Raw genomic sequence first — 9,193 nt, forward strand, 5'->3', positions numbered from 1 at the left:
GACCGTGGCAACATAGCTGTTCCATAAAGGCATCTGAACATAAAAGTTCAATGCTGTAATCAATGGCATGATAGTACAGTGAAACTCCCAACCTGCCTATGACTCGCATTTCTCATTGTTGGGCCAATTTCTGTGTGTTGAGAGGTATGAGCAGTTACTGTCTGTTACACATTTTCATTTAAGAGAAAAAAATATTTTCCTTGTATCTCATAAACTCAATTTTCAAAGCATAAAACTTATTTTGGTCACACTTTGTTTTAAGGTCTGCTGTCAGACTTTGATATGATGAATGGTTTTGTCTGGCAAGAAAATTTAAAAAAAAAAAAAAGGAAAAAAGAATGATCTGTTAAAACCAATTATTGTTATGTAATACAAAACATCACTCTTCAGGGCATAAGTCAAACAAGTCACTTTAAATAGTAATAAATGTTCACTATCAGATTTCTCTTTCCTTCAGCTAAAAGTCCAGATCCCGCTCTTGCTCAAGACAGTTTATCAAATGGAGTCATACCATTTAAATACCCATCTCCTAGGAAAATGTGACAGATGGGATAGTCAAAATTCATATGTTTGCTTTAGATTAACTTATTTTTATTTTATCGTTGAGGAAATGAAATCTGAAGTGTAATTAACTCGTGTATTTATGACAATTTATGTTTTAGATTGTCACTTCTTTACTGAATGGATCGTGTATTTTTTACTAGAATGAAAAGGAGACAAGGATAACTTGATGTATCTCCTTCATACAATTCATAATTTTGTAACAATTCAGATTTAAATTAAAAAACCACAGCTATGTTAATTTTTACCTGTTACATAAATGAAACAAGTGAAAAATTATGTTTGACTGACCATGTTAATTCTGTTCTCTGGAAGAGTTAGAGCACCTCATCTCTTTGCTCCTGCTGGGCCACTTGTATCTAAATCAATCCTCTTCTGATCTGCTTGAGAGGAGAAACAGAATACTCCATGTAGATAATTATATATAAATCTCCTAGATAAAATAATACAAAGATTACCTGAACATATATACAAAAATAAATTAATACATGTATTTAATTACATATATCTAGTGTAGGCATGTCTCAAAATATATTGCATGAATACATGGGAACTTAGAAAGCAGTAAGAATTTGCTTATTGTTAAAAGTCAATTAATTTTTTTTCAGTTATTATAATCACAGTAAATAAGTAAATGGTGCATACTTTAAAACTACCTCTATTAGGAATATTCAGAATTTTGAGTTACAACTGCAGTAATACCCACAATGTACAGTATCTCTTCCAACAGCATTTGAAAGGCAAAACACTGTAAAAATATGTAAAATAAAATGGAAAGTAGACCTCTAATGAAAAAATTGACAGCCTAACAACTTTTTTCAGATGGATACGTTATGAACTAAACCACCTCATCTGCCAGATATGGGAAACGTGACAATTAAGACATGTGATAATCATATGGGAGAAAACTCACTGTTTCACACACGCAGGGCACTTACACATATAAAAAATGCTGCTCTCCAGAATATTCTACTGAGAAAACTGAGATGCTGAAAAGATCCATTTTGTAGCAAATATTTCCAACTCAAAATGGTGTGGGGGGGGTTGTCTTAAGAATTTGTATGACTCCACTGGCAACATCAGAGACTTTACAATCAATCTCCTGCTTCTCAATTTTTTTTTTATTTTGCAAACATCTGAACAGATCAGAATGTGACATTTGCTTGAAACATCTAAGTGACCATTTAATGAGTCATTCTGCAAATGACTTTCGCCTTCAGCCTCTCTAGGATAACCCAGCCCTAAGTTCCAAAAGGGAATTACAAGGGAATAATCAGCTGCATTTCCCATCTTTATGATGCTGACTTTCATTGCACTTTCACAGAGGTCTCAGTCAGTGATTCCAGCTCTGTTTTCAGAGCATTCACCCAGTGCAATACACAAAAACGTATTTCCTCTCATTTTTCATAAGAAATTAGTACTTTTTTTTTCATTACAAAGTTATATAGTATTCAGGATATTGACAGCAATCACAAGTATTGAGGCCATGTTGCTGAGAACACAGCTGCATTGGGCAGGGTACGTCTCAAGGATGAAGGACCACCACCTCCCTAAGATCTTGCTTTAAGGTGAACTTGCCACCGGCTGCCTCAAGAGAGGAGCCCCAAAGAGAAGATACAAGGACTCCCTGAAACAACATCTCAGCCTTGGCCATATTGATCAACATAACTCTGGCCTCCAATCAAGAGGTCTGGAGACACACTATCTTTAATGCTGCTGATGCCTTTGAGAAAGCACGCAGGATCACCCTTGAGGAGAAAAGACAGTATAGAAAGAATCGTGCCTTGCAGATTGTACCGCCTGGGGAGTCTTTCTGCTGTGCCTTTTGCAACCGAACATGTCTATCTTGTATTGGCCTTTTTAGCCACCAACGCACTTGCAATAAGTGTGGGTAGTGCCTTCCCAAATCTTCGTTCGCAAAGCCTAGCCATGATGATGCTAAAACAGAGAGAAAATGAACTATCAAGTGCTTCTGTCCTAATTAGAACAGCTGGGACCAGTTCATCATTGTATGGGTGTAACCCAAAACTGTGTATTCTATAGCCATCCATGCCATTTCCCAGAAACTGTTATCAATGAACCATTTACACCATCTGCACATAGAGCCAGACTCCTCAGGCTATAAACTAGGTGTTAAGATAGGAGGGTGCCTCCCTGCCCTCACACTCCTTTGCAGAACTGCCCGCTCTGAGGGAAGTACTGAGCATTCCTGCCTGAACTGGAGAATATACAATCTTAGAGTCTTGGAACTTTTTGAACCACTCGTGGGATCCAGAGGAAGACTGCAGATCACCACTCTCAACCAGACTGCAGATCACCGTTCTCAACCAGACTGCAGATCACCACTCTCAACTGGACTGCAACCACCACTTTTCAACCAGACTGCAATCACCACCCTTGATCAGACTGCAACAGCACTCTCACCAGCAGGTTTTCCCCTCTCCTTTTACTTTGGACTCAGGGGGCCCAAAGAACACCACTCTGTTCATGCCCCAGGGTGCTGGGTTATGCATTTGGGTTTTGTGGGTTAAAACCAATTGTTTGTCTGTATAATCGCACTTATTGTATTATTTTATTAAATTGTTATTCTGACTTATAATCTCTCTTTTGAGTTGAGTTCATTTCCCCTGCTGGTTTACCTTTAAACCAGCACAGCTACTCCAAAAATACAGTGGATGCACTCTATTGTCATTCTCTGCCTTGCAAAACATACTTACTCATTCACCAAGATTAAAGGCTATCAATGTCTCTTTTTTTGCATTATCTTTATCTTACTGCGTAAAAAGTATTCCTTTGATCACAGAATAAAATTTCCTCTTTGTGGTCAGAACCATGCAGACATATACATGCAATACCTAAATTCTTAAAATCATGCTCATTTTTAATTCCCCAGAAAAGAGGATAAACATCTGTAGCATTAATATCTGTTATCTACCTTCTAAAAAAATTCTCATTGATTATATCGATAGAAGTACTGACTGCAAATTGAATTAAGCTTAATTAAAAAAAAAAAAGCCAAGCCAAAACAAACAAACAAACAAACAAATCCACCAAAAAACAGGTTTAAATACATAGTATTTTCTAATGGAATCTTTCTCAATAAAAATGACTTCTTTTTTCCAAGATAACCATCTACAAAACCCACCCCCCACCTTTCTCCCTCTCTTGTCTCTTTTTATATTAGTCTCTTCTTCTTCCCAGTCCTTTCTCTTTTCCTTTGTCTTCTACACTTTTGGGATAACTTTTACTGATCAGATTCTGCCCTGATTTAAACTTTGGGTGGCCTTACCACTTTTCAATCAGGATATAGAGCATGACCATCACAATTCCACAAAACCTGCAGGAAAGTCTGCAAAGTGAGTTGCACTGAATAAAATTCGGCTGCTGGGGAAGGGGATGGTGTTGCAAAAATCATCCCTCTTTTTTCTTCCTGCAGCAAAGGTAGATTTTACACTGAAAATCAGCAGCAAATATCTCCTTATGTCCTTTGGACTGCATACAGCAATCATTTAGATATCGGCTTAACCTTAAGCACACAGTTGTTTAAGAGAGTGCTCTACTTAAAGTGATTTCTCACTGTCCTACTTTTGCATAAACATTCTTAATTACTTGAGGTGAATTATATGTGCATGCATTGGTACTGGCTGGAATTCCATGTACTTAACTTTTTGGGAACTGTACTTACTACAATCAAACAGGAAAATTACAAAATGAAACAACTTGTCATCTTTTTATTGCCACCTATGAACTTAATTATAGCTCCTTTAGAGTTTTGAATGACTTACAGTCTTGTTACACATATTTTGAATATTTCATTTATTGATAGTTCAAATTAGCACTAAGACAAAATCTTCATTAGCACTTTAAGAATTTTAGAGTATTCTTACCAGAAACGACCTAGAGTGTTAAATGTGTCATTGGTAAATCCTTCATGCATTGAGCCTATAACTGGGAAAACAGCACGATGCTTCTTCATGGGGGAGGTGTCAGTTAATTCTGATGTAGGAAAAAGAGGCACTATCATAAAATTTTCCATTCTTTTCCTCTCTGATGTAGGAATAGAAAAAGTCCTGGCTAAAAAATTATGCATTCTACCAGCTGTTGTCAGTGCTGAGATATATACACAGCAAAGTGACACCTTTGGTTTCCTCCCTAATATCCAGGAAGTAGCACTCTGGCCACTTAGGATCAAACGAAGAAGTTGGTTTTTTTCCAGAAAAGGCTACTAAAGCTGGGTTTAGACCATGCAAGGCTTAAAAATAATCAGAACAAGAATTTCAAAACTTCAAGCCTAAGGTTTCTCTTGATCCTGGCTTTGTGTCAGCTTTGTCTGCTAGACCCTGCCCAATTTTGTCACAAATGCTTCCATTTCCTCTGATCCTCACCTCTCTCTACCGAGCTGGAAGGCAGAGTGCCTTTTGACCTGGTATTAGAGTGAACCACAACAAAAAGAGCTCTGTTTCCCCAGGTAAAGTCCTGAATCAAAATCCCAGCTCTGGTAGAAGGTAGGATTACTCCTCTAGCATGATTATCTTGTCCTTGCCACCAAAGAAATCCTGTAAATGTTAATGGTTCAATATCTTCAAGTCAATGACCCCCACAGCTCAAGTCTTTCCTGATACATCAATCTGTGTACAAACACTTCCTTAATTACCTCTTGTGTAACCTTATGTCCAGCTCGTGACCAGCAATCCAGGTGCATTCAGTATGCAATTTTGCATTATTTAACATAAATTTTATTAACAGCACATAGTAGCACAAACGTGTCCTGAAAAGTCAGGACTCTTTCTTCTCTATTACAAAGCAAAGAGTATAGTAGTAAGGAATAAAACAGAGCATAAAGCTGCTGAAATCAAAGCCTTGGAGAGGAAGTGAGAACAAGTGTTTAATGCAGCAAGGAAAATTTCAGAGATTTTTGTGCTGTGAGCTATGTTGCTCCCAAAGGTCTAAATCTCCTAGATTTAGACTTTGAAACTAAACTGTACGGTCAGTCCTGAAAGCAACTGGATTGAAAAGTGTGAGGTTAGTCCAGACAACTTTACATTTGCTAGGCTGAGTAGCTGAGTCTTAGAATTTGTTTTTTTCCTAAAATATCCAGGCTGTGGCTCCTCACAACTGCTAAAGTAAAAGCTGTGGAATTCACGTTTTCCTCTCTTGTGCTTTGCCATGAGAAAAATGAAATCTGCAATGACACAGAATCTGGAGCTCCATCTAAAATCCAAGAAAAGAGTCAATGTAGGTCTTTGGATTCATCTTTCCTCTCCAAAAAAGCTCTACTGTGAAACTAGTGTTTAAAGCCCTTCTCAAAAATGGAGCAGTTCCTTACTCAAACTACTGCATTTGCTTGTGAAAATGTGTTACTTACTCAGTCCCAACACAGCCAGTCCAAGTGGCAGCTGCTTCGCATCCCTGGTATAGCACCGGAGACACACTGAGTCCAATTGAATACGACAGTGGGTTCTCTGCTCTTAAAAATTAATTGGTGTCTGAGAGGTATGAAATAAACCTGAAGCCATTTCAACAGATTGTGACCAGAATTAGGATTTCCAGTATTAACACAACATTGGTTTTTTCCCATAGAGCAAGTGAAAATGCTCATTGAAAAATGAAATGCTTTGTTACTGTTCAAATATTAATTAAAGACTTCAAAAATTACAAAATTTAATATTATATTGAATGCACAATTCCCAGGGAATTGAAATTGGTCATAAAAGAGATTTAAACAGATGACACAGTTTAAGGTGAATGCATCTATAACCATTACATGCTTGTGAAAAATAGCACCATGTTTCTTTCACTTCAGGAAAACACTGAAAAAAATGAGACTGTTAGAACAAGATTTGCTCAGCTTCATTAGAAGAACTTACAAATTCTACAGATTTAGGTGTTTAAGTTCCAGTAGAAATGCTTATAAGTTTATTAATACTGAACCAAAAAGCAAGCAGGAACACCATAAGCCATATACACCATAATACAGAAAAAATCTTCCCCTAAATTCTTTCTCTTTTTATTTTTAATACCTCTCTAAGCTTCATTCATTCTAATAGGACACTTGCACAAAAGCCAATGGGGGATAATGATGCAACCCAAGATCTGAGTGCGGTGTTGTTATCCAAATTCAGAGATAAGAACATAAAAGGCATAGAAGATCAGGCCACAAGCAGGAGCCTTAATCAGGGTTTCCAACTCCTCTCTGTAATATGCTTTTTTTATGTTGCATATGCTGGAGGTAACAAAGATAGCCCTGTTCTGGTGATTGTCTCATGATATGGGAGCATTTTCAAGAAGGTCAGATCTCTTCTCCTCCCTGTTCTGTGAAAGGTCAGCAGCTTCTTTCAGCAACTTATCCTTTCAGATTCCTTCTTTAGTTAAAAATGGACAGTATGAAAATGAAACATATTTCATTCACCAAATAAACTTGCTGTGAAGTTTGACCTGAATAATCTTTTAAATTTGGTTCATCTGCTAAGGGATAAAACCAATTATTCATACAGCTTTACTGAAAGCAACTGTTGACACCCTAATGCTTGATTAACTTTCCAAAAATAAAAAACCAAGTATTTTTTCCCTCAAACCTGACATAACCTCCACATTTCATGAGAAACATGAGTGCTTTTGAATCCCGAATGGTTCCCAGGATAATAAGATACATCTGTTCTACACAATGACTAAGCACTATAAATAACATAGTTTCAGCCCAGTGAAGCAACCAAAGTAACAGTCAGTTACCAGCAGAACAATCTTCAGACAACAATCACCACTAACAATGAAAGCTCTTGGGCTGAGAAAGACAACTTGTAACACCACTGAGGAATGAAGAGACACACTTACCAAGTGAAGCTCCTGCTTTACTTGTGCAGGCAGTGAGGAATGTTCCCCTTTGTAGTCATCCACACAGAGCAATTTAACACCATGAATAAGCACTTCAGTGGTAAATGAGCACAAAAACAAAGCAAAAAGAGCAAGAACTCTGCTGTATCAGGAGTATTCTGAATCCACGCTAATTACCCTTGCTATTAGCAGAGCTAATTTACTCTGGAAGAACTGGACCCCATTGGGGCTTTCGCAGCACACTGGGCAGCCCATGGCACCACCTGGATGTGCCGCTCACACAGACCTGGCTCAGGGATCACTTACAGGAACACAGCTCACAGCCCTTTTCTGTGATATAGCAGAGCTTTTACAAGTCATTCTGCTGACACCACTTTACTACCTGAAGGTAGAATAGAGAAGATATAGGATGATATCTTCAGAGAAAAGCTCTGACCTTGCTAAAAGGAGAGGTGAACTACTCTCCTACTTGAATAGGGCCAGCATTTCCCTTTCCTTGAAGTGAGTCCCAAGCTGTTCAACTAGCATCAGCTACTTTTATAGTCACAATACTTTACCTCTGAGTTCACTCCAGCTGGAATTTTTTGCTTATTGTGTATGGATTGTCTCAGCCACCTCTGAAGGGATCTGACCCTCAAGGTCAAGAGTCCACGACATCCATTTCATTCTTGCAACATTGCAAGGCTGGTTTTCAGATAGGAAAGAAAAGGATAATTTTTCAAAAGAAACTCAAGTAAAAGGTAGATGAGGAGAATGTAAATGCTGCCCTGGCTGAAGTATAGCTGGGACAGTTCAAGCTGGCATCTGTATATTTCAAAAAGTGCCAGGGTAACCACAAACTGTGGTGATCCTTACTATGCTTCCTCGGACTTTGAAAATCCATCAGTAAAGTATAATTTGTAAAAGCTAGTCTTTCATTTTCTTTCTGTATTATATATTTATAAATATTACCTTATAGTGCTAATGGATAGAATAGTCCTTTGTATTTCCTCTGTTTTTAAAGTATTGGGGTTTTTTTTGTTTTTATGGAATAAAGTCCAAAACCTAGGAATACATCATTTTCTCCTCTTGATTGCCTTATTATATATTTGCATGCTTCAACTGCCAAAGTATATTTAGCTGTTCCAGTCTATCTCCACTCTTTTTTCTCATCAGTAATTTTTTTGCATAAGGTCTTCCATCAATCTCCCCCTGAGTCATAAATTTTAGTCTTTTTCTACAGTTTAAAATTGCAATGGAAGGGCCAGCCTTTGTACATGTACTGCTTAGCACCAACGCATCCTCCAACTTCTTTTAACTCCTTCCCTGATGTCAAAGAGATCTGTTGACCTCCTATTTTATCTTTAACAAACAATTATTACAGCAGATACTTATTTAATCATTTCATGCAAAGATTTTTGCTATGATATTTACTTTTGTTTTAAATGCGTACAGTATGGGGAAAGCAACTTAGCCTTTCTGGTGTAAAGAACATTTCTGAAATCACAGAAAAATGGTCTTCGAATTGAGGGTGCTGGTGCCAGGACATGAAGTACTGATAAATAAACAACCTTTCAATTTTGTATGCTTTTAATGTTATTATTTAGGCTTATTTTCTTACAACTGCATGCAACACATAGTGAAAAGAATCAATCAGAGACCACAATGGCTTAAGAATCCTACTTACCAAATAAAAAGTTGAGAACTGATAGACACACTGAGAATCTGACTTTCCACATACATCACTCTGGTGCGGTGTGAAGGTTTTTTATTTCTGCACAAGTCAGCTGTCAAGAGCATCACCATCTGCACCCTCCATGCC

General features: G+C 37.5%; 1 long non-coding RNA gene across 1 annotated transcript; it reads right to left on the minus strand.

The window, feature by feature from the left end:
* Nucleotides 1–851: 851 nt before the first annotated feature.
* LOC113964494 lies at nt 852–7,485 on the minus strand. The gene is made up of 3 exons (XR_003533208.1): nt 7,393–7,485; nt 5,927–6,047; nt 852–941 (listed from the first exon to the last, which is right to left on the minus strand). It is a non-coding gene; the product is annotated as an uncharacterized LOC113964494 (long non-coding RNA).
* Nucleotides 7,486–9,193: the final 1,708 nt, after the last annotated feature.

This window comes from Neopelma chrysocephalum, unplaced genomic scaffold (genome assembly GCF_003984885.1).
Source record: "Neopelma chrysocephalum unplaced genomic scaffold, ASM398488v2 Primary Assembly neopelma1_42, whole genome shotgun sequence".
Taxonomy (NCBI): Eukaryota; Metazoa; Chordata; class Aves; order Passeriformes; family Pipridae; genus Neopelma; species Neopelma chrysocephalum.